The 25768-nt window shown below is 40.2% G+C and overlaps 1 protein-coding gene across 2 annotated transcripts in view; it reads left to right on the forward strand.

Moving 5' to 3' along the window:
* Positions 1 to 11225: 11225 nt before the first annotated feature.
* Positions 11226 to 25768, forward strand: part of WWP1 (WW domain containing E3 ubiquitin protein ligase 1) — a 57100-nt gene continuing 42557 nt past the window's right edge. Inside the window, exon 1 of one of the 2 annotated variants that reach the window (XM_063327143.1) lies at positions 11226 to 11648. The gene's annotated coding sequence lies outside the window, so the exon portion shown is untranslated. The remainder of the gene's footprint in view (positions 11649 to 25768) is intronic. The other variant, XM_063327142.1, reaches the window with a different exon arrangement.

The raw sequence follows: 25768 nt of genomic DNA on the forward strand, positions 1-25768 counted from the left end.
ATGAAACTTAAGTTGTGAAGCAAAATTCAAAACACTTTTTTTGTCTTCTTAAATGAATAGCAAAGAATTTTTTACCTCCTACCTATATAAAATATTCAGGTATTTATGGCCTACACAAAGACATGAGTTGTCATTATCAATAATAACAAACACACTTAGGGTTGCTTTTTGCCACATTAATACAATATCTTGTTCCCACTTTCTTCCAGGCTGTAAGCCACATTAAATTAATAAATGACCTGCTTCCAAGCTCTAAGTATCTTACTCCCATCCAAAAGCAAAGAAAAATTAAATTTATCATATTTCATGCCTTACTCTCTCAAAGAGAGCACTGGGTAGAAGTGAACTTAGAAATGTATGTGAACCAATGAAGGTATAAGACTTGATGAACTTAAACTGAACTAACCTCTTTGGCTTTTGAAAAGTTAGATACTTGGGAATGATACTACCTTGTCAGACAGACAGAACTACATTAGTTAGAAAATGAGTCATCTAGCAAAAACACAGAAGGAAAAAAAAATCAGAATAAACTAATTTTGTATTAAAACCAAAATTAAAAAACCCACTATTGCTGCACACGTTGATAACTCCTTATAGGAATCTTCATAAAACTGACAACATTTCATGCCATCAAATGGATTACATACATCAGAGAAATTACAAGCAGTCAGTTTACTGGCCAGGTCTAAGTCAGTTCTTTTCCTCAGTATGTGAATGACTGAACTCAATGGAAAAACTCTCCACACGGTGACTTTCCTGATCCACTTTACACTTGGTCTACAATCTCCTAACAGTGATTTTCAGGTTTTTTTTAATTACAAGAGAATATAACAACAACAACAACAACAAATACTTTGGAAGTTTTAGATGGCTGATTTTGCATTAAACCATGCAGAAAAATAATGTATTAAACTCACATAGACCTTCCAGGTCAGCAGTACAAGAAAACAGGTCTTTCATAACTGAAATACTGGCAATGCTAAAGAGCAGAAGAGATTTTAATAACTGACCATCATGGGACAAAGAGTCAACTCCCCTAACTAATGATTACAAAATTAAACTCCTTCACAAAGATCACTTGACTTGAGTCTTCAGCTTGGAGTCTATCCAGCTTTGTCAGTTATTTTGGTTGCAATAAAAAAAAACCACCACTGCTTGCAGCTCAGTCTTGTTATCCATTACTTATTTGCACGTATTTCAACATATTAAAAATGACAGTGAAACTTTAGGATCCTTTTAAATAGAAAAAAAAATTGTAATTTTTACACTAAATCTGTATGTTCAAGCTTTGCTTTTTAAAATAAAATGCCTTCTTGTCTCCATTACAATGTAATGCAGATTGACTGAAAATTAAATTACAGCATTTTAGCTGTTGTCCAAGTCTTGTGTTTGCTGTTTGGCCACTGGTAGTGCAGCAAGCACAGCTGCTGAAAAAATAAAAGTAATACCTTGGAAACAGCAAAGACGAAGTATGTGGATCACTCTTATGCATAACGTTTTAGGAAAGAAATCGGATTCAATTACTACCAAGAGGCTAATGTAACTGAACAAAACCATAGCTCTGCAGAAAGCCCAAACAGTTGTTTGCTATGAACGAGCTATTTCAGAATAACTCTGTATTATCTCTGCTTTAGAAGGGATATTACTTATGCAGAAATATCTGCACTTCCTTCTGCTTTTCTTGCCATTTCCCTTTCAAATAGGGACTGACCTTGAACCTTCAGTGACTTACCATTAAAAAAATAATGTATCCAAAATCATACCAGTTCTCACTTTGTTGCTACGTGAATGTTTTACCCCTCGTTTCATTGAGTTCCACTTTTGTTAGTCTCTCTCATTTTCTTTGCATTTTACTTTCATAAAATAAATAAGAAAATAAACTTGTATCCCACAACAAATCAACAAAATTGGCCTGCGACTTCCCTGAATATGGCAAGATTAGCACACTCCTTAACAAAGTTAATGTAATACATCTTAGGAAATAGGGGAAAAAAACGAAAGACTTGTATTTGAGAAATGCAAGTCAACCCTCTCCTCCTAAATGTAGTTTTTCATTTAGTTCATAATAAAATCTGTACCATTAGGGAACTTGGTCTTGCTAAGTGACATTTTAGGGAACTTGGTCTTGCTAAGTGACAGTTTTATATTATTATATGTATTCAACACAAGTTAGAATGTTTCAGCATTTTCAAATAAACTGTTATTTTACTGGAAGCAAGTATCAAGAAACATCACTGGATATTGCTGGAAAACCATTTTTGAATGTTGTGCAGGCTTAAATACAGTAACCAACTGCCTGAAAAGTGTTACATCTGTCAATATACCTTTTTCCCTAGTAATTTTTTGGAAAAGGGCTGAAAATGAGCCATGTCTTTTGTGTGACAAAATTATTTTTTTTTTGAAAGTAACACTGTTGTTAAATTTAACAAATTCCATGTAAATACTACTCCCTCTAATTAATCATTCCTTCATGAATACCAAAGCAGTATTTGTCCTTTAATTCTAGAGAGGAAAAATAACACGCCTTAAAAAGAACTATTCCAGTGCATGTTTCATTGCGATATGCTATATATTGTTTCTCCCTCAGGAATAGTTAGAATTGTTAGCAGGAGGTATAGGAATAGGAATAGGAATAGGAATAGGAATAGGAATAGGAATAGGAATAGGAATAGGAATAGGAATGATGATGATGTATATAGACATTAATCTTGCTGATTCCTGTTATTCCACACAATCCATACTCATCACCTTTCTCCTTTTAACGCTGCTTTCATTTTTCTCCTACCAACCACCCAGTGAATGTAAGAAGGATGATGGGTAGTACTATTTTCTGAAAATAGGAACCATCCCTGAGGCCGTATTCATAAAGCAGACTTTTTGGTGCACAGCATCTCACGTCAGCTCTGTAATTCACTCAGTGCTTGGTAAAGAGCCAAAGGAGACGCCTACACTTCATACACAGAGATGTGCAAGATAGGACTCACCCTTTAAAAACACAACAAAACAAATCTATTTGAGCTTATCTCCTGCATATATTTTCCACATACCTTTGCATATAGGAATAAATGCACTTGAAATTTCTGACCTAAGCCTCTTCTTCAAAGTATTTTATCAGAGAAAGAACTATGGAGAAACCTGCATTTTCTGAACTAAAAGTCATGGGCTTTCACTCAGAGCAGGAGCTCACTTCCCCCCACCATACCACAAACAGCTGAGACTACAGCAGGAAATACTGACTTAGACTTCATTGAATTACTTGTGACATTGCCAATATTTTAGTGACCATGTCACAAACTGGCACACCAAAGCAACCGATGTCATCTAGGTGAACGCAGAAGACAAAAGAAAGCAGAAAATCAGCTCTATTTCAAACGTGTCTTTTGTCATTCCATCAGATTTGTGCTAAAAAATTTTACATGTTAAACTGAATGTGCAGAATGTGGAAGAAAAACTGCAATGCATTTTTAAATGCTTTTAAAGAGCAACAGTACACTGATTTCTACAGTGAACATGCAAGTGTTGTTCTGTATTAATATTTAATTGGTTAAAACACTCCTGTATAAGTCATAAGAAAAAAAAGTTTAAAAATATTATTACTCCCTTTTGTGCCTAAAAGATTTTAAATAGCAAATTAAGTATATATAAATATAAATTTTATATCTCATTTTAAAATATACAACATGCACAAATTGCTAGTGAAACTTTAATAACAATCTGGGGACAATGTCTTGTAGCTGCATTAAAACAGAGAATAGTAAGAAAGTCAAAAGTGGCAAAGTTAAACATTCTCTAGTCTATTCCTATTAACAGTTTAAAAAGTCCCATTCACCAAGATTACTGTTTTCTACCAAGGATGTGTATTGCCTTAAAATTGAAATGCATTTAATTTACGTTAAACATTGGAATTATACATAAAGAAACAAAACAGTACTTTACTGTAGATACTTGACAAAAAAAAGACTTTCACAAGAAGCTGTTAAAACACATGCATGGATTTGTAAGTCTATTTTATTTAGTGATATACATACAGTATCATGGTCTCATTCTTATCTCCAGTTCAGGAAAAGTAGAGAGGATTTTCAGAGGCAAAAGGAGCACTAGGGCTTGAGAAAAAAAGGCCTGCAGGTAAGAATCCAAGACACGTCACAGAGGCAAGTCAGAAGAAAGCTGAGGTTCAAGATCTTTGTTTTTCCTTAGAATAAAAGAAAGTCATGGCAAGAGTTCTGCACAGAAATGCAATATGCAGAAAATGCTCTTTCACAGAAGAGAGAGCTCTCAGCACTTAAATGACCGTGAACGTTATAGCAACCTCTGTAATGTTAAGAGAAAAAAATAGATGGTTAAGTCTCAGAAAATACCAAATTGGAGATTGGGATTTCTTAGATTTTCTGATTAACACTCAGAGAAGTATCAAGAAAAGACAAGAGTAACTTGCAGCTCAGACTGATGTCTGACTCTGGTTCCCTTAGGCCCTGCTCTCACAAAGGACAAATATGAATTACATCTACTTGAGCATTTTCACTTATGCTACCTAAATAGGGCAAAAAAGGAAAAAGGACACATGCTCTCTTACAACAATCAGAACCTGGATTCTCTTTTTGTGGTCTCCAAACCACTACATCTCTCAACCTTTTTAACTGAAGGAACACTTAAACTCTGGAAGAAAAACAAACTCAGAGACCATCTTGTGCTTACTGTGCTGAAGTAGTCACAATGGCCTTCTTTCAGAAACAAACAAAAATAAAGACCAAACATTTATCCTTATCTTTTTTCTCCTCTTCCATTTTGCTTGTATGTATGGGAGAATATGGCTGTGCAGGATTTTCTGGTTTTTACTTGATTTTGATCTCACTTTTGATATTTTATTGACTATCCATTATCCACAGACTGTGGTCTGCATAACATTGCTTTAGGTGGTGCTGCAATTAAATCACATCACCCAGGGAGTCCTGGAACTAATGAAGCTTGGTCTCTTAAAGATTTGTTTTTCATGGTTGATTGACTTTGGTGCCTAAGAATGCAAACTCCAGCTGAAGCCTTCTCCAATGGCAGGCATTTATAAGGGCTGGCTGGCTTATTGTTTACTCTCTCTCTCCCTGCTCCCCATTCTCCAGTAGTTAACGGTGTGCAATTTAATGATGTAGCTTTCTGTTTGTAGCCCTTTCAGGGGGCTAGGGGATATTTACAGAAGTATTCTACTATACTCAGCCATCTATTTTCTCAAAGTTTGTAGGAATTTATCAGTCTTTGTAAGACATGCAAGAAGTTGGCCACTGAATTCAAAGAAGTTATTATGCAGATGTAGGGCTATCCGGTCACTGAACACACACTCAGTAAACATGTATCTTGCTTCCACAGGAAGTGAGGCTAAAATAATTTGCCATACTCTGATTTTCTTTTCCAGAACTCATTGTCCATTATTGGGACGAAAAAAAAATAAAAAATCTTGCTACCGAAATACGAACAGAACAAACCAAACTATTCCCCTCCCCCTACTTAAATGCCCCCCCCATACCTCATGCCTTCTAGACAATCCTATTCTCTTTCTTCCTCCAACCCCAAGGTGAGCTGCTATGCTCCCACATTCCTCTGTTGCTTACCACTCGCTCTCATACGCTAGGACCAGAGTCCCTCATTCTCCATGACCTCTGTCTCCTCAGACACCTAAGGCACACCCAGCCCACTCATTATCTGCTCCCAACCTCACCCTATCGCAGCCCCGTTTCCAAGACAAAAGTGCAGAGATCCTTCAAAACAGTAACTTTGTACGAAACAAGAGACTTCAGTCTTTATCTGCCACAATTTCAAGAGAAGTGAATTTACATTAATAAATTTCATGCTATTGTCAGTGTCAAAACAGTACATGATAAAAAGATAACTGTATGCTTTGTCTGCCTTTCAAATACATTCCATTATGTTCACATAAAATCTGAGTTTTCTGAGTTTAGAGAAGACCTTGCATTAAGAGACTTAAAGCAAATATTTGTGTTAATTACAACAGGAGATGAGATGTTCTGGTTTGTGAACTCTTTTTTTCCCCACAAAATAAGTCTTACATCCTATGCTGCTAAGAGATAGCCCACCAGAAACACCACCACTCTGACAAGTTGTTTTCATAGATTTTTAGGATTTGGCACACAAACGCCTGGCTTACATGAAAAACTAATAAATTCATTGCTGACTCAGCAGTCCCTCAATGATGAATAACAGATCTGAAAAAACAACATGTCAAGGTATTGAAATAATTATATTCTCAAAACACAGCCATTTTGGAAGATGTTTGTAAGCAAGAAAATAAATTTTATGGAACTGTAGATAAAAATCAATGGGTTTTACCCCTCTCAATCAGTCACTCAACCTTTAAAGTTACAACTTCAACTTTTGAATTAATACTTTTTTGGTGTAGGAAAAAGATTCTCATATTTCCAAATTTCTTGATAAAGGAACTAATATTGTCTAAAACCAGAGGCAAGCAATTTTATTGATTTCTACAAACTAGAGTCAAGTCTTTGCAATATATCATTTTTTTTAATTTCTCCACAATCATTTTAATGCAACCAGACACCAAATTCCTGCAAGGCATCAAGTTAAATTAAGTGTGCCCAAGGTGATGACTGTTATGTATTATTTACACCACTACATATGCAAAAGCCCTATATTACAGACTAGAACCTTATTGTGTCAAATATTGCATGCATAATAGTAGAATTCATATCTCATACCTTAAACGAGAAGCAACATATGCTTTTCTCAGAGAGATGGGAGGAAATATGAGACAGTAAATAATTGGAAGGTGCAGCACCCAAGTTCCCTAACCATTGTAAAACTAGAGACTTTAAATTTTATGCAGTAAAAAAATGACTAAAGTAGGATTCCAATTTAACATCAAAAACCCATATACCACCATGAGGACAAACCCTTGCCCCTTACCATATAAATAAGATATTTTGTAATGACAATATATATTTAAGGTATAGTTTTACAGACACAAACACATATATGTACATAAATATAACATATACATAACTATGTTCAGTCTGCTTTCAGAGCATAGTAATCGTGGAATCAGAGAGAGAAATATGAGGAGACTCTGAGCGAATGCCAACAGTGCAGACATTCAGTTGTTATAGGGAGTGTTTATTGTCCTGGAACAGGAGCCAATATTGTGCATTGAAAAGCCATTGGTTACAACGTCTGAACACTGTTGGGAAGAAGGACCAGAAACTAAAACTTTCCAGCTGTTCTAGCTATGTTCCCTAATCGCTGAGTTATCCGGCAATACTCTCTTGCACTACTTCAGCGCGCCTTTGTGAAGCTGCACAGAGCTGGCACAGGAGGGATAATCCTGATCCCAAATCAGACAGCTCTTGTTGGTCATAGTTTGCCTTGAGAGGAGAGACTGGTTTGAGTTTAGGACACAGAACGCAGCTTTTCCAGGCCCCAAGTTTTCTCATCATGGTGATACTGTAGGCCTGGTGATCACTGCTACTATGTTTCCCCTCTGCTTCTGTCCTTACTGCAACTTCTCTACTTTGTGCTGATTTCAGATCTTTTGTGTACTGGATAATACCCTTAACCACCCCTCTCTGATCCACCCCTCCATGGATTTCAGATCATCAACTACCCACTGTCTGGACCTCAAACAAATCAGGCATAAGCCAAGTAGCAATTCTTTTGCTGAAATGAAGACATCAGGTGCCCACAGCACGTGCTTGTGAACACTGAGCACATCCACCAGCAGACTTGGGTGACTACATCTACAGGGTTTTGTGGCTTGAAGGTAGAATTTAAGTTCTACCTAAATCACAATTCAGGTGCCTAAATGCTTTTTTGAATATGGTCCAAAGAAACATCCAAAAGTTTTCTTACTCTGTATGAGTTTTGCAATAATAAATCTCCATGTAAAAAATAACAATAATCAGAGAAATCTTCCCTCTGCTCTCATTAGATACTGTTTCTTGAATTTTTCACAGCTGGAAGATTAGGCCTCATAAGCAACCAACCTAACCACTTGTGTTTAAGACTTGTATTTTAAAACTTTGCTCATTTCAAACAACAGAAATCACACATATACACGGACTAGTTCTGCATGCCTATGCTCAGGTGAAATCAGCTTGTATTTGAGTCTATTAAAGGCAGAAAGATTTGGTTTCAGCCTCATCTTTTACTACTGCATTAGGGTTAAAGAAGTTGAATTATTACACTTCACTCTTCTGTAGAATTTTTTAAAGTATTTGGTAGCATGAGGGGATTACAGTTTAACACAAGGCTTTTGTAAGATGCTTGAGAAATTAAAAAAGAGCAGAAATGAAAATAGATGGTATTGTATAGTAATTTTATGTGCTACTAGAGACATCAATTTACAGTTTTACTGGTTCATTTCCCATTAAGTTCTAGAAGAGTTCTCCAGAACTATAGTTTGAGCAAAACTACTGCCAACTCACCTAGACCTTCCAATGAAAGGCTAGCAGTGCCCACTGCCAATCGTCTGCATACAGTAACAACAGCAAAAACATTCACTGAAAAGGAAAGATACAACTCCAGCCAGTGGACACTCTAGTTTCTATAACCTATATTTTGCAAAAGCCCATCCTAAAATCCACAATGTACATTGTTCAACTATGTCAGGAAAGATCTAATACTATCTAAAGATAAACCCTGTGTATTCTGCAGTCTATTTTATAGACACCTATTCTGAATCTGAGTTCTCCAAAACTGTCCTTACTTTGCAAGGAAAAAAATGTCAGAAATACACCCAGGGAGACGTGGTTAAAAACTTTTAATAGGCTCATAAATTACTATCTCAGGAATATTGTGTACAGGAGCTACTTTTACATTTTATTTCAAAGAAAACTTCATGCAGACTCTTTTGCAAAGTTCCAACTTTAGTTGATTTATATTTTGATAAATTTAGTGGCTTATGAGACCTTACCTGATGTTCACAATGTATTTCAACCCTCTAAAGGGCAAAGCTCTGAAGCAATGAGGCAAGAAAACATGCATTAATTCCTCCTAGCCTTCAGCACTGTATGATAGAATCTGTAATCTTTACTGGCCACAGCACAGTAGAAAAAATAAAGGTGGTTATCTGCAAAATGAAGAAAACTGCGTTTGCAGTTTTTCAGATAACAAGTACAACTCTTAAGTAGAACTTAAATGTTTTCAGCAAGCTTTCAATGTATGGCTTCTAACCGTTATATACTATAGTTATTACTTACTGCCCTAAAAGTAGTTGGAAAAATGCAAGAATCTTGAGGTTTTGTAAGACATTTAAAATGAAACTTGTGACATTAACAAACTCGTGACATTTTGCATTCATAAATGTATCAAATGTCTTTTAAGAGGGAATAATACTTGGAATGTCACTGTTTCCCAGGGTGAGACAAATGTATGACAAAGCTTGCTTTGAAACTGGGAGGAGGCAAGCCAGAGAAGTCCATAACTTGTGTATAGAGTATTGTTTCCAGCCACTACACACTTTTCATAAGGCAAGAAAGAAGCACTTAGCAATTTTACTCATATAACCTATCAAGAAATAATGAAGTATCAGTATCAGATTACTGATATTAGTAACAAGCAAAGGCTAGGAGTAGAGAAATTAATAGTTTATGCAAAGAGCAGAGATAGAAATATTGCCGTTTACACCCTCACCTGCCCTTTGCTGCTGGGAATATAACGTTGCATCCAGTGGAAAGTTCCTAAATACAATTTTTTCCCCATCAAGAAGTGTTCCTACCTAAAGGTATAGGTATTTTTTTTCTCTAGATTTCAATTGGATTGCTTTACCTCAGAAAAACAAACAAGCAAGCAGGAAAGAGGGATGGAGCTTACTAGCAGACTCTGGAAGTGCTACCAGAGGATTGTAAAAGTAGTCCCTTGGAGTAAGTAAGTACCTAATTTTGGACAACCTCAGAAGAAAAGCAAGGCTGTAGTTTTCTTTAAATGTAAGCTTTAGTTGATGGACAGAAGACAGTATTTCTTGAAGTCTGCAAATCAGATGGATCAACTGGGTTGCTAACTGTAAACAGCAAGTCTTACTGCCTACGATGGATTTTGTGAGTGTACAATTCACATGTTCTAAGTGCTGCATGTAAATAAACTACCACAGTTTTTGGGCACTAGTTATTACCAGTTAGAGAAGACTATAATTGTTTTCCTTTAGAAAAGTCTAGTCTAAGATGCTTTTTAAAGCTGAACTGTACCTAACGTTTCTTGCTTTTCCAAAGTCTGTTCTTTTCCTACAGCTTTTCTACAAAGAATGAATAGATTGGAAAGTAGTACTTTTAAGAGCTTCCCTTTTGTTTCCTGATGGAATTTATATGCCCAAATCAGATTGCTGGCCCTCATGTTGCTGTTTAAAAACAACAAAATACCAGACTTTGCTGGAAGTTGCTCCAGGGTCTCATACTGTAAGCTTTTGTTCCTTTCAATTAACAGCGATGCTGGACTTTCTGAGACAACCACTCAAAGGCCTTGTTTATGCCCAAAAGCTCACGCTGCCTCCACAGCCTTACGTTGTGCGGTACGGAGCTAAAGCTTCCTCAGTCTTCAACGTATAGGCACAACTGGAGCCTCACGTTCGTGCATAAAAGCACTTTTAGGTTTGTTAAATCTATGGGGGGTGCCTCTGCCTTCTTTCACGGTGCCTCACGACAGCCAGCCCCTTGCCCGCGCCGGGGACACTGTTGAGGGGCCCAGGGTAGCTCTGAGGCACTGGGGCGGCCCGGCTGCTCCCGCCGCGGGCCGCGGCGTCCCTCTCAGCGGCTCCTCCGCCGCCCTGGGCTGCGAGGAGCTGCCGCTCCGCCGTGAGGGACAGTATCAGCGATTCGGAGAAGGGCGGCAGACGAAGGGGACCGGCCGGACCGATCCCGCTGGCTCCGGTCTGTCAGGGTGGCAGCGGAGGCTCCCGGCGGGGCGCAGGAGCCCGCCCCGCCTGCGCGGCCCGGCCGCGAGGCGGGTGGAGCAGACACCCCCGGTCTTTATCGCGGGTGTGCCGGCTCTCAGCACCGGCGCCGCCGAGGAGCTTTCTCGGGGCGGGGGGGGCAGCGACTTCCAAAAGCCGCCCTTCCCAGCCCCAGCGCCTGGGTGCCGTCCGCCGGGGACAGCGCGCTGGGGCTTGGCCCCTCCTCCCCTGCCGTCGGAGAGGTTGATTCCGTCCGCTCGGCCCTTCTCCCCGCCGCTGCGCCCGACTTGGTTCAGCCCGGGGCTGGCGCTAGGAATAAGCCCTGTCCCCTTTGAAGAGCCTCGGTTCAGGCTCCCCTTCTCCTCCACCTCCCCGCCCCGCTCCCATCGCCGCTGCGCACTACTCGGTTCCGACTGGGCCCTCCCGCCCGGGCGGCGGCGGCTCCCCGAGTTCTTGCTCTCCGTGCTGGCCCGGCCGTTGGCGGCGGGAGCAGCAGCAGCAGCAGCAGGAGGAGGAGCAGGAGGTGCAGGGGCGGCCGCGGCGGGAGGGGGGTTGTTGTGCAGCAGCCGCCGATGCCGCTGTGAGATGGCATCATTCTGCGCGGCGGCGGCGGCGGAGCGCGGTGCGGAGGGGTGAGGAGCCGCCGCGGCGGCGAGGAGGAGGAGGAGAAAAAGAAGAAGAAGAAAAAGGTGGGAGGAAGGAGAAGGAGGAGGAGGCGGCGGCAGCTGTGAGGCTGCGAGCCACGGTAAGGAAACAAAACAGGCTGTGCCGCAGCCGTTTAGCTTTGCGGTCTGGCCCGGCAGAGCCCGGCCGGCCTGAGGAGAAAAACGGCTGCCGTTTTTTCCTCGCTCTTCGCCGCCGCCGTCGGGCCGCGGGGGCGGCCAGGGCAGTGGGGTGGGCTCTGGACGGTGCGAGCTGCCCCTGTCACTGAGGGGCGGGGAGGAGGGGAATGGGCGTGGGGGCTAAAATGGCGAAGGGAGCCGTAGTAAGGTCTCGGTCTGCCTTTTCCGGCACTTCAACTCGTTGCACCCCCATTCCCCCCCGGGCCCGGAGGCGGGGTGGCGGCTGTTGCTTCTCCTCTTTCGGTGCCCCCATTTGGTGTCTGGAGGGTTGCTGTGCTTCCCTGCTTTCTCCTTCCCCCCTGGCTCATGTCTGGAGAGGGCTGAGGGCCTCCTGGCCCGCACCTGGCCAGGGGAGGGAGGGTGGGCGCTCTGGGGAGGTGTGGGGGCAGGAGAGGGGGAGTGTCGTGGGTGTCCGGTGACAGGCGAATAACCTTGTTTATTCCTGTCCGCGGCCTTTCGAGTGGGGGTGACTGAGGGCCGAGTCCTGACCCGTGTCAACGCTGAGGGGATTGCGAGAGGCATTAGTGACCGGGAGCCGGCGAGGCAGCTCCGCGGCCGGCCCCGGCCCGCTTAGCTGCGGGATGAAGGCAGAGGAGAAGGATGTTGCTACGGTTCGGGTCACCTTCCTTCGGTGAAACTGGGGAGGGAGGAGGTGAAGAGCCGTTTCCCTTCTCTAATGAGCTGCTGTCACCCCTCAGAGCGTGTGTAGTGTGCCTCCTCACAAGAGGTTATGGTTGCTGCTCAAGTTAGACATGTCCGCCGGTCTCTCTGGGTCCTCTTAGTGTGTGTATTGCAGAGCAGACTGTGTGGATTCAAGACCTCGAAAGCCCTATTTGTGTCGTTTATCTTTGTTTATGTTGTGGCAAAATGTTACAACTCGGTGTAAGTGTTTATTTACTTGGTTTTATTTGTAGTCCTCTTAGTTTTTGGAACAATACCAATTCTCATGCCAGTTTAACTAGGATGATCTCGCTCTGCTTTCAGATCTATAAATGTTTAAACTGTACATCAAAGAGAGAAAAGGACTTAACGCTATCTGATCATTTTAATGGGAGCTCTTAAGGTGTATGGGTGAAACTGTAAAAAGAGGTTTTCATATTTCAGTTGTATTTTCACATGGCACCTGGGTCATATAGAAAGTCATTGGGATATTTTGCATTAAAAAACCCTATCAGGTTATGCAAGTTTAATAACACTGGCGATACTGTCACTGACTGCAGGTGGCTGGGTTATATATGGTCATATGCATGAAAGACAAGATGGCCTTCATAGTAATAACAGTTTCCCTTTAAAATCTATATTCTAGTTTAATCCCTTTGTGATGTAGAAACAAACTGGTTATTGTTGGGCTTTGATAATGCTTCACTAACTGGGACTGGCTTTTTTTTACTTTTAATTTTGTATCCTGCCTTATCTGAGTCCATGTTAGTCAAAGTATAAACTGAATTATTATTTCTCATTGATTGTAATACTTACCTAAGAAATCTTGCATAGAAGAAAATCTGAATGATTTTTCATCCTTTTGAGAAAAATTTTACAGTTATAAAAGAACAGATTATCTGGACTCTTGACAAGGAGGTGTCCCTGCCCATGGTAGGGGGGTTGGAACTAGATGATCTTTAAGGTCCTTTCCTACCCAAACCATTCTGTGATTCTATGATTCATTCTGTGACAAAGATGCTTTCAAATTGGGCAACTAGGAGTACTTTCACCTGATGTTGCTTGTGAAACTGGAGGTATAGAATCCTTCTGTCACCTCTTTGGTGTGTATTTTGAACTATATTTTAAAGGTCTGATCCTATAAATGCGTTTAGATTGTGTAACTGTAACACTATCAGTGGTCTTTTTCCAATGAGACTGTAGAATAATTCCCTTAAATGCATAATTGTACTTGAAAACATGAAAGCATTTTTACATAACCCAGGACTTATTTAATCTCTCAGCATGGGATGCCCTGTTACCAAAAAGATATGGATTATTTTTGTTGGAAAAATAATTTGTTTGTTGCTAAACGTCAGTGAACAAAACATCGTAAGTCAGCCTTTGTGTTTTTGTTAAAGGGTTGGCAATACAGTTTAAATAATCACCTGTCTACAAGGGCTTCTTAAATTATGGGGAAACTGACAAGAGTTCAGAGCCAACCCCTTTTCCTGGGTCTGTGGAACCCTTGGAAGAAGGAGGAATGTCTGCTAGTTCTGTTGCTTTTCATTTTTCTTCTTATCTTTCCATATGAAGTTGGAAATTCTGATAAGTTGGGATTTCAACCCACTTTCCTGCTTTGAAAGAACATGTGTGGGGAAAGAGAGATTTCTCCTGGTATTTGGATACCAAGAAGAGTTGAGGATAAGGATCTATGATAGGAAGTTGATACTGCATTCAGTTTCTTCATGCTTCAGTATTCCTAGGCCATAAAAACACTAGACTTGAAAACTAAGGTACCATAATAAAAAAAATCATTACCTAAGTCACGTTTATTAATTGTAAATGGCAACTATTTATGCACTTAGAGTAAGCAGTCATTGTTAGTTTAAAAAACCCACAACCCAAATCCCCCCCTAAACCCCCAAGTTCATCCTAGAATTTAGTTGGGTGAAATGCAGATAGTGAAGTGAGAAGGTTTGGAGAGGGAATGGATAGACAAAAACAATAAAAAAAGGCTTCCTGCAAACTATGCCTATGTGATTCTTGGAAATTATTTTTAGCTTGGTTAAAAAGATTCTCTTTCTTCCTAAAGACTGAAGAGAAGGAGTGAAGCTACTGTTAAAAATATCATATCGTTTAAGCTAGGTTAGTACTACTCTTACCTGCTTCTGCACAGTGTGACATTCACCTCAATTAAAAAAAAAATATGGCTTTCTAGCTCTGTATTAATTGCATATGACTCAGTCAGTAGAAAAGCTGCTTCATTGTGCCTTCCTGTATGAAAGTCTGTAAACTGGGGCAGGGCTTCCCAGTTTCTATGGTAGTGTTGGATTAACCGCAATCCTGTCATTTTTGCCGTCCCTATGAAACTTGTAAACCACAACTGTTGAACTCTTCCTTTGAATTCTGATTTGCGCAATGTATGGCGATATTCTTCTGTATTGCTTTGGTATATGTACAAATGCAGAGGATAGGAGTTGGTTACATCCAGGTCCTTCTTTAACATTTATTTTCTTTGCATCAGTAGGCCACTTTATGTCTCTGTGGGTGCGTTAGTTCAGATTTTTCATAATCTGCTGACATTCTCCTGTAGTGAGATAAAATAGTCATAGGTAAGGACCATTAGAAGTGTCAGAGATCTCACTTCTGTTTTCTTGAAGGAAAATTATATGGCTGGTGAGAGAAATCTCCTCCTCATCATCAGCAGGAGTTGGAGTGTCCAGAAGAGGCATTCCAAAGGCTTGTCGAAAAGATGTTATGAGTGGTGCACCCTCTTTTTTTTTTTTTTTTTTTTTTTTTCCCCTGTACAACAGTGATGTGGCATGGTTTTTGCTAAAATTTGCTACAGTACCTTTTAAGACCAAGTTTTTGTTCTTAGTTGCTTTCTGTAAGTGAAAAGTTCTAATTGCTGCTTATTGGGATATGTTTTTGCTGTGTTTGAGAACCTAATAGTTTAACCAGAAGCATACTCAAGTTTATCTCTGTTTTGCAAGTGTAGTGTTGCCTTACAGAGGAACAGGAGAGATTCCAGGGAAGCTATCAGCTGTCAGAGTTACAGTACATCAGAATTATTTACCTGGGAGAGTGCTATGGTTTGTGCGTTGGTTTTTTGTTTTTGGTTTTTTTTTGGTTTGTTTTTTTTTTGTTTCTTTTTTTTTTTGTTTGTTTGTTGTTTGTTTTTTAATTTCGTAGCATTTCAGGGCAAATATGTCGGGGAGACTTCTATCTTCCTGTTACGTATGGGTCTTAGTAGCTACTACACAAGTAGTATGTAGTATGAAGCAATTAATCATTGCGGATTTCCATGACTGTATACTGCTGTGGTTCTGTAACAGCAGATATATGGCAAACAAATTATTTTAATGTTGAGGATTGTGTAAGTTTGTAATCTAGTGTACAGTTTGATAATTCAGTATTGTCAAAAAAGCACTTTCAAAGTTCTATTTAAAGAGAATATGGATTTGGATTTAACTTATAAATTCTACTGACTTTGAAGAATAAACTGGAAGTTACTTAGCTGGTTGTGTTACTTTATAATGGCTTGACTAAAATAAAGTCTTTAATAAAAATTGGAGTGAAGCATGTGTTTAACAAAGCACTATACATTCTTGGGCTTTTGAAACTTTTTTTTATCAATCACAGTTTTTCTTATTGCTGGATATATTAGAGGTGCTTATGTTCTGCTTTAAGTGACTAGGGTCTGAGGGTACTTAAATGTAACCAGTTCAAAACCTGAAGACTTCTTAACATCCTCACTGTTAAGGATGTTAATGTGGAGTGATGTAACTTGTACAGCAAATAGTTTTTTCTTTTGTAGTGATATTCAGCCTCTGATGTCTAATGCAAGGAATCTTTCATTGGCTCAAATCACTTCAGAATAATTTTTTCAAATATAAATATCTGTTACTAAAAACACAGGAGGACATTCTTTTGATTTGTCTTGTGTGTAAGTGGCATTGAGAACACAAATACACGTTTGTAACTGACCTTCTCAAATAGTTCTAATAGCACCAAATTACTCCATCTACTTTTTTCTGTTAGGATGTGAGAGCTATCTTGCTGAAAATCATTGTGGAGATGGAAGAAAACAATTTAAAAATGACGAGAAGAGGATGTCACATTTTAAAAATAAAGAGCAAAATAACTTTGTTTTACACATTCAAGTATCTTCACCTTACAGCCTGAAGTGGGCAGAAGAGAGCTCTTGTCTGTGCTTCTGTGAGTGCAGACAAAAAAGTACATTGTGCACACATTTTCTAGTTACTAGGGTTTCTAACCAAGATTTTGTGCTATAAGCATTTAAATGGATCAGGAGATTAGCAGGAGAGTACTTTAAAAAACAAACAAACAAAACCTTTTATCTGTTCCTCGTATAGGTGGGTGAAAAATATGAGACAACTTTGCTTTGTATGTGCTTTTCAAGGAAGCCAGTGATTTCTCAGTATAAATCAAATCAAAGGAGTTGTAGTTTTAGAATAGGGAAGAGTAAACAGGAAAGATAAAGTTCATAATCTGTAAAATTACACAACATACTTAGGCATCAGAAGTGAAAAAGAACACATGTCCAGTTTTGAAACAGTGCTTTGCTAGTACTTGAGGAATTCAGTAAGCTTATTTGGGATTGGTTTTTTTTTTGGTTGTTCGTAAGCATGAACTAAAACTGCTGAACAGATCAGGATACATATGCCTTAAACTGACCATGTTTTTACTAACTAAAGAAAAAGAAAAAAGTGTATTTTTGACTTCTGGATGCAAGTTACAAGGACAGGAAAAAATTCAATTAGTATTGAAAAATTTGGTGGAAGACTCATATTTGTGTCATTTAAAAATAAAATAAATCTCTGACTGAATGTCTTGTGAGAGATTGCTGACAAAGCTATGTTGTCATGGTGAGTAAAACTGCATTGTTAAGGGAATAGCTATGGGGAAGAAAACTAGTTGGAGTCTTAGTTTGTAACATGTCAACAAGACTTACTAATGAACTGGCAAAATCTATAGGTGGTGAAATTATAGATTAAGTGGAAACTTCAGAGAGATGTAACAGGGGCTAGTTTAATATTTGATTTTCGTGTTAACATACAAGACCTAATGCATATTGGGAGGAGTAGCTAGAACTATTCATCAAGATGGGGTGTAAATTAAGTACTTGGTAACAAGAGCCTGATGTAATTACGAATTGCTTTATGAAAATGTCCCATTGGGAATGGAATAAAAAGTAAATATTGAAATGTAGTAAGAATATAACATATACTAGCTTGCATACTATTCTTAGTTTAATTACATCAGTGTATTTGTAAACTGCTAAATGTTACTGTCGTATGGCAAATGGTTCTGGTACTATGTGGAGACCTCCTTGCTGTAGCTGTTCTACAAACGGACTGTTGTGTTTCTTTCTTGTTTGTATTCCATCTTTGATCAGGAAAAAATAACTGATTCGGAAGAAAACTATTAGATTAGTACTGCTCCTGTACTAATAAAATGGAAAATACTGTTTAGTGTAAAAAGTGAAGGGAGAGGAGGCCTCCAGCAGAGGCCTACAGAACCTGAATAGAGTACGAGTAAATTTCAGCCTGTGCTTTAACCTTCTTCCATACAACTAAACAGGGAGGTGTCAGAGCACACTTAGAAAAGCTGAGTAGGGTGGTCTATCAAGAAGTAATTCTTAACAAGATTCAGTTGGGATTGGCTGATGTATGATTCAGTATAAGGAATAGATTGTTATACAGACAAGGAGAAAATCTCTTACTAAGTAATAGGAGTTTTAATAAAAAAAATTATACAGATTGTACTTCAGTGCATAAACTAAACATTTTTAAATACTTCCTGTGACCAAGTTAGTCTAGAGTGCCCACTACAGCCTTTCTTGGATTTTTTTTTTTTTAACTACCAGAGACAGCTTGTTTTCAGAGTTGGTTGATGTTCTTATCTATTTTGAGTAAATCTGTGATGCTGTTGGTTCAGTTTCAAAGCTTGAAAAACCATAAGAAATTAAAATTAGATTAAATAAATCTGTATTATCAGAGACATACACTTTGGGCTTATTTTTCTGCATACTTGAAAATTTTGTGTTTCAATCCCTCCCTGTTAACGGAGGGGAAGTAAGAACAGATGTTTATTGACACACACACACGCACCCACCCCAGCTTAAAAGCTGATGGTTTCAAACATTGATATAAAAGATGTAGGAGTAGAATAAAGAACAAAACAGACAACATCATCATGCCACTGTTTATATCCACAGTGCATTCCTATCTTGAATGCTTTGTGCATTTTTTTTTCATCTTTTCCACTTTCCATCCTGCCTCAAAAGGTACATGATAGACCTGGAGAAGGTACGAAGAAGGACAGCAAGAATGACTGATTTATAGGAAGAAGGCTTATGACTAAGGATTCTTAATACTCTTCAGGCTGGAAGACCTGTGTGATGACTGTGTCATGCAAGTGGAGGTGATGTGGATAAAGGATGCTGAAGATGCTTTTCCCTTTTTGTCATTCCTCTGTCTCTAATATCTGCCCTCAAAAGCTCCTCAAAAATGAATATGAATAAAGGAAACGTTTTTGAAAATTGACTTCTTTCAGTGGGGAGTTGGATGATCTTTTGTGTACGTTTTTGTAGTTACTTGGTTTCAAGGCAGTGTTGTTCTCAAGAATTGGCTCTTAATGATTTGAGGTTATATCATAGAATGGTATGGGTTGGAACGGACCTTAAAAGGTCATCTAGTTCCAACCCCCCTGCCATGGGCAGGGACACCTCCCACATGACCAGGTTGCTCAAAGCCCCATCCCACCTGATCTTGGACACTTCCATGGAAGTGGCATCCGCAACTTCCCTGGGCAACCTGATACAGTGTCTCACCACACTCACAGTAAAGAATTTCTTCCTAATATTTAATCTAAATCTTCCCTCTTTCAGTTTAAAACTGTTACCTCTCGTCCTATCATTACACTCCCTGATAAAGAGTCCCTCCCCATCTCTCTTGTAAACCCCCTTTAGATACTGGAAGGCTGCTATAAGGTCTCCCTGGAGCCTCCTGTTCTCCAGGTTGAACAACCCCAACTGTCAGCCTGTCCTCATAATATTGTTCCAGCCCTCTGATCATCTTTGTGGTCCTCCTCTGGTCTCAATCCAACAGGTCCATGTCCTTGCTGTACTGAGGACTCCAAAGCTGGATGTAGTACTCCAGGTGAGATCTCATGAGAGTTGAGTAAAGTGGTAGAATCACTTCCCTGGACCTGCTGGGCGTATAATTTAGTCTTTAGCTTTTCACCAGAAAGGATACTGACCCTCATGAGAATACATTTTTCGTCTCTATCTGCTCACTTAAAATGAAAATAACTAATATTTCGAACACTGTGTTACTACAACATTTAAGTAGTTTTCTTATAGCCCATTGATTACTTCATAACATTCAGTTAACTGTAATAGGTATTCATGTGGTCCAGTATTGACCCTTGGGAAGTAAAGCTTTGGGTTCTTCTGGTAAGACTTACGTGTTACTCATTTTCATGTTCTCAATTTGCCGTTTTTGTGTAGTTAAGTTCTGGAATCAGATTAACTCAGATTAGAATTGTGTTGGAAAATAACTAGTAGGAGCAGGCAACTCTTTGTTTTAAGTGAGAATTATTCATCACCTGGGAGCCTTACAAAGGATCGGGTTGAGTCAGGTTAAATTCTTTAGCACTGTAGAGACTGAAGGGCTATTTTTGAAAAGATAAATGATAATGCTTGTGTGAGTGCTTTCAGGTAGTAATAGGTAAGATAAGTGCAGTCTGTGGTTGGAATTAGGACAGACATGTTTTAGTTCTTTAACAAGAGATTGACAGATGGAAAGAGGCTTGCATAGCACATTTTAAAAAGCAAATATTCAGAGAAAAGAGAGTACAAACGCAGTGAATTCTACTTACACCTCTTTGAGCTATTTTTTGAGGTAGAGTTACTGTGGAGAGGTGGATCACATCAAACCTCTTCCTGCTGAAAGATGCGCAAAGGCCCTTTCTGCCATTTTATGCCATAACACTGAGTAGGTTTCTCTTCCCCTCCTCTTTGAATTGTTGTCAGAACAATGGTGAGACTGGAAGACTATTTTCTGAGGCAGTATTAATCTGTTTCCCGTTATTGGTATTCCTTAATCATGGTGTCTTCATATCTCCACAAAAAAACAAGATGGAGGGTGTAATGGAAACAGCAGCACTCTTGGTTAATATCTTTAATGTTGTTTTTGAATTTACCAGTTTGTTAATGTTGCTGTGACTGCAGCAGAGATGGGCTTACAGTAGTCATGGCTATTGTGACTAATAAGGTGGTGGTGACAGGCATGAATTCTTATGAGTGGATTTTATAAGCTATCTGAACACTCTTGGTATGTGCTCAGGCTGCCTGCCCGTACTGAAGCCCATACTTTTCCATGGAGATATTTAATATGGAAGTGCCTGCATGTAACTATGGAAAAATTTTCTTTTTGCAGTGTAGGTATACTAAAATCTGCCCATATTTTAGAGCTGTATCTTAGTATATTACTTTACGTTGCTCTTGGTGCAAGTCTGATAAACAGTAATTGATATCAACTGCTAGGATTATCTATATCTGAAGGCAACCCAGGGAGACTAAAGACTAGTGTGTAGCTAGCGTAATTATGTATCTGGCAGATATGACGGGTATTCAGCTGAATAGTTAAATAAGGGAGAAAATACTCTTCTCTAATTTCTTGACGTATGTGTTAGAGTGTCAGCATTTAACTACCATTGCGCTCTTCAAGCAACCTGGAAGTTGTTTATTTATTTCACTGTGCGTGTGGTCCTATATGTAATACACAGAGGAGGCATTGTGATATTTTTCATTATTTGATATTGTAGTAGGACCTAGAAGCACCATCATGATTAAGATTCACAAGCCAGGTGTACTCTCAATATTTTGCCGGTAAGTTGCTCTGTGAGCAGTGGAACTAGACTTCATACAAATTTCTCTTACATCGCAAATCTCTTCCCCCTCTGCTGTTCTAGCCCCTTCTTACTTGTAGTAAAAAAGCCACTATTCACAGCTCCAGCTCAGACTGATTCAGAGCTGTGTCTGTAGTGATTGCATAGCCTTTGAGCCAGGCAGCATGGGTAGCTTGAGTTCATGCTTTAGCCCTCTGCTCAGCAACCACAGGAAATTGTGTCTTTTTCCTCTGCCTAGCTGTTGATTTTCATGAAGCTCGTGGAAACTTAGTGTATCAGAGGACGTTACTTCTCAGTTTATTTTAACCGAATCTGGTGGTGAACAGATTCATTTAGAGGGATGGAGATGAAAGGAAGAGTTGGAAGAGGCAGGTGGACAGTATGAACCATACATGTGATGTTTGCTTGGGAAACCAGGCTAAAAAGGTCTTTGCTAGTCTAAGTATGAGGCAAACCAGAACAGGCAAATGTGTGCAGTGGAATCACAGTATGTCATTTGTTTGGACCTCCTGCATAACACTCTGAAAAACAGTTGTTGTTTTGTTTTTTTTTTTTAAACCTCTGTAATTGTATTGTATTTTTTTCTTAGACCCTAATATGAGGCTGGCAATATATTGTAGATGTTGTAGATAATGCATGGATCAGTATTGCAGCATCTGAAACAATTGTCAGTGAATGTGCTTGAAAAAATACAGAAAATGAAATATTTTCTTATTTAGGTTTGTATTAGGTACTCCATACCAATATGAGTGGACACATACTTGTTTTCTGGGGTGGAGGGTGGGAACTGCATACAGGTTGGCTTAAGAAAGATAAATACATCAATGTTTGTATCAAACCTGTTGTGTGAAGAATATTAGAATGTGTCTAAAGGAGGGCAACAAAAATGATTTGACTTAGAGGGCATGACTTACGAGGAGCAGCTGAGGATATTCGGTTTGTTCAGCTTAGAAAAGAGGAGGCTGAGGGGTGACCAATTCCTTATGAGGGTGAGCAGAGAAGGAGGTGCTGATCTCCTTCTGGTATCCAGTGAGAGGTTGTGAAGGAATGACTTAAAACTGCATCAGGGGAAGTCCAGATTGGATATTGGGAAAAAGTTCTTTGCTGAAAGGGTGGTCACGCACTGGAACAAGCTCCCCAGGGAAGCAGTCATGTCCCCAAGTCTGTTGGTGTGCAAGAATAGAGTAGAACAGAACATTTCAGTTGGAAGGGACCTACAATGATCATCTAGTCCAACTGCCTGACAACTTCAGGGCTGACCAAAAGTTAAAGCATGTTAAGGGCATTGTCCAAATGCCTCTTAAACACTGACAGGCTTGGGGCATCAACCACCTCTCTAGGAAGCCTATTCAAGTGTTTGACCAGCCTCTTGGTAAAGAAATGCTTCCTAAAGTTCAGTCTAAACCTCCCCTGGTGCAGCCTTGAACCATTCCCACAAGTCCTGTCCCTGGATACCCAGGAGAAGAGCTCAGCACCTCCCTCTCCGCTTCCCTCCTCAGGAAGCTGGAGAGAGCAATGAGGTCACCCCTTGGCCTCCTTTTCTCCAAACTAGACAAACCCAAAGTCCTTAGCTTCTCCTCATAGGACATTCCTTCCAGCCCTTTAACCAGCCTTATTCCCCTTCTCTGGACACTTTCAAGGACCTTCACATCCTTAAATTTTTGCGCCTGGAATTGCACACAGTACTCGAGGTGAGGCTGTACCAATGCTAGATCCAGCGGGATAATCACCTCTTTTGATGGGCTGGTTATACTGCGTTTGATGCACCCCAGGATGTGGTTGGCACTCTTGATTGCCAGGGCACATGGCTGATTCATGTTGAGCCTGCTGTCAGCCGGCACCCCCAGATCCCTTTCTGCAGGGCTGCTCTCTCTCAATTTATACTTGTGCCTGGCATTACTCTGTTCCAGGTGCAGAATCTGTCATTTGGACTTTTTAGATTTCATCCCATTAACTGTTGCCCAATGCTCCAATCTATCTAGATCCCTCCGTACGGCTGCTTGTCCCTCAAGAGAGTCAACAGCACCTCCCAGTGAACTGAACTGGCCCTAGAATTGAGCCTTGAGGAATGCTGCTAGTGACTGGTTGCCAGCTAGATGTAGCCCCATTCACTACTACCCTTTGAGATCTGCTTTTCAGCCAGTTCTTCACCCAGTGCACAGCGAACCTGCTTATCCCACAGATATCCCACAACTTGTCCAGAAGGATGCTGTGAGGGACAGTATCAAAAGCCTTACTAAAATGCAGACAAACTACATCTGCTGCATTGCTTTCATCCGTGAGGCAGGTGACCTTATGAAGGATATCGAATTAGTTAAACAGGACTTTTGCTTTGTTAACCCATGTTGACTATGTCTGATGATTGCATGGTTCTTTAAATGGCTTTCAATAGTACCCAGTATGACAATCTCTGTAAGTTTTCCAGGAACTGAGGTTAGACTAACAGGTTTCCTAGGTCTTCCCTCATGCCCTTCTTGCAAATTGGAATAACGTTGACTGGCTTCCAGTCAGCAGCGACCTCTCCAGACTACCAGACTTTTCGTAGATGATCGAGAGGGACCCTGCCATAACATCCTCTAGCTCCTTCAGTACCCTGTGGTGAATCCCATCAGGCCCTAGGGATTTGTGAACATTTAGCTTGTCCCTTACAATTTCAGTGTCCGCAGATGGAAAGTTGCTGTTGCCCCACTCCTAGTTCTCCAAGTCAGGGGACTGGGTAGCCCAATGTTATTAAAGACTGAGGCAAAAAAAAAGGCATTGAATGCCTCTGCTTTTTCTCCATCCCTATTAGTCAGGTGACCAACTTCAACAAGTATTGGTTAAATGTTTTCCTTAGACTTCCTCTTGCTATTAATGTTCTTAAAAAAGCCCTTGTTGTCTGACACAGTGCTGCTAGTTTCAAAGCTAATTGAGCTTTGGCCTTTTGTGTCTTCTCCCTGCATATACAAAGCACAGCTCTATAATCTTACTGTGAAGCCTGACCTTGCTTGTAGAGATCGTACAGTTTCTTTTTCTTCTGGAGCTCCACAAGGAGTTCCCTGTTCAGTCAAGCTGGTCTTGCATCCCACTTGCATGACTTAACAACATCCTAGAATTGCCTGCTCCTGTGCTTTTAAAAAAAGTGGTTCTTAAAAACTGACCAGCAGTTGTGGACTCTTAAGCCCGCACAAGCAGATTCCCAGGGTACTTTGCTGATAGCTCCCTGAATAGCATAAAGTTTGCTATTTTGAAATCCATGGTAGCAACTCTGTTGACCTTTTTTCTCATTACGCTGAAAATTTTAAATGCGACCATTTTGTGATTACTATGGCCAAGACAGCCACCTACCATTGCATCTCCCATGAGTCCTCCTCTGTTCACAAATAACAAGTCTAGGAGGGCATCTTTTCTACTTGGCTCATTGAGTACTTGTGACAAGAAGTTAGATTCCACAACCTTCAAGAATTTTCCAGACTTGCTTGTCACAGCAGTGTGGTATTCCCAGTTGATGTCTGGAAAGTTGAAATCTCCCATAAGGACAAGGGCTACTGATGCAGAGATTTCTCCTAATTGTCTATAGAATAACTCACCAGTGCTAACATCTTGCTTGGGCGATCAGTGGTAGACACCTGCTACATCTCCTTTGTTTCCCATCCCCCTAATCCCCACGCAGAGGCTCTCAACCACATCATCACTAACTGTAAGGGCTGTGCGATCAAACCTCTCCCTTACATACTTCTCCACAACAACTTCACCTTGCCTGCCCTGAACAGCCTGTAGCCCTCCATCCCAGCACCCCAGTCATGGGACTCATTCCACCAAGTCTGGCTAATACCAATGCTATCATAGCTCTGGGAACTGACCAATGCTTCCAGTTCAAGAAGTGTTCAGACAGTGCTCTTAGATACATCATTTAGCTTTTAGGTTGCCCTGTGTAGAGTCAAGTGTTGGACTGGATATTCCTCTTTGGGTCTCTTCCATCTCTGGATGTTCTGTGATTCAGGAAGAATGGCAGTTTGCTTTCCTGTTCACATCTGTGTAGGTCTGCTGTAGGGTTGGCGACTTGAAACTTGAAACAAAATATTTGCAATGTATCATGGATGTTGAAGTATCTCTGGAGAAGCTGGTAGTTGTCTGGAAGAACTAATGGCTTGCCTTGCTGACAAGGCCTTATAGACCCTGGGGAGGAGACTGCTAAAGCTGAAATTCTACTGATGTCAAAGCAGATCCTAAGGAAGTCACTGGCATAACTATACACATGTGTATGTGCTGTGGGCTTGGTAAAAACTTGGGAAATGAAATGCTACTCTGTCCCTTACTGTTTTGGCTGGCCTGAAGTTTCACACCAAAAAGTGTGGTGATGATAACAGAAAGTATGAGGAGTTTTGTACAGGTTTATTCACCTCTGTTTTGACAAAGTTGGATTTACTACGTAACATTTTTGGGTCTTTTTTCAGCACTCTCA

This window comes from Chroicocephalus ridibundus, chromosome 2 (genome assembly GCF_963924245.1).
Source record: "Chroicocephalus ridibundus chromosome 2, bChrRid1.1, whole genome shotgun sequence".
NCBI classification, from domain to species: Eukaryota; Metazoa; Chordata; class Aves; order Charadriiformes; family Laridae; genus Chroicocephalus; species Chroicocephalus ridibundus.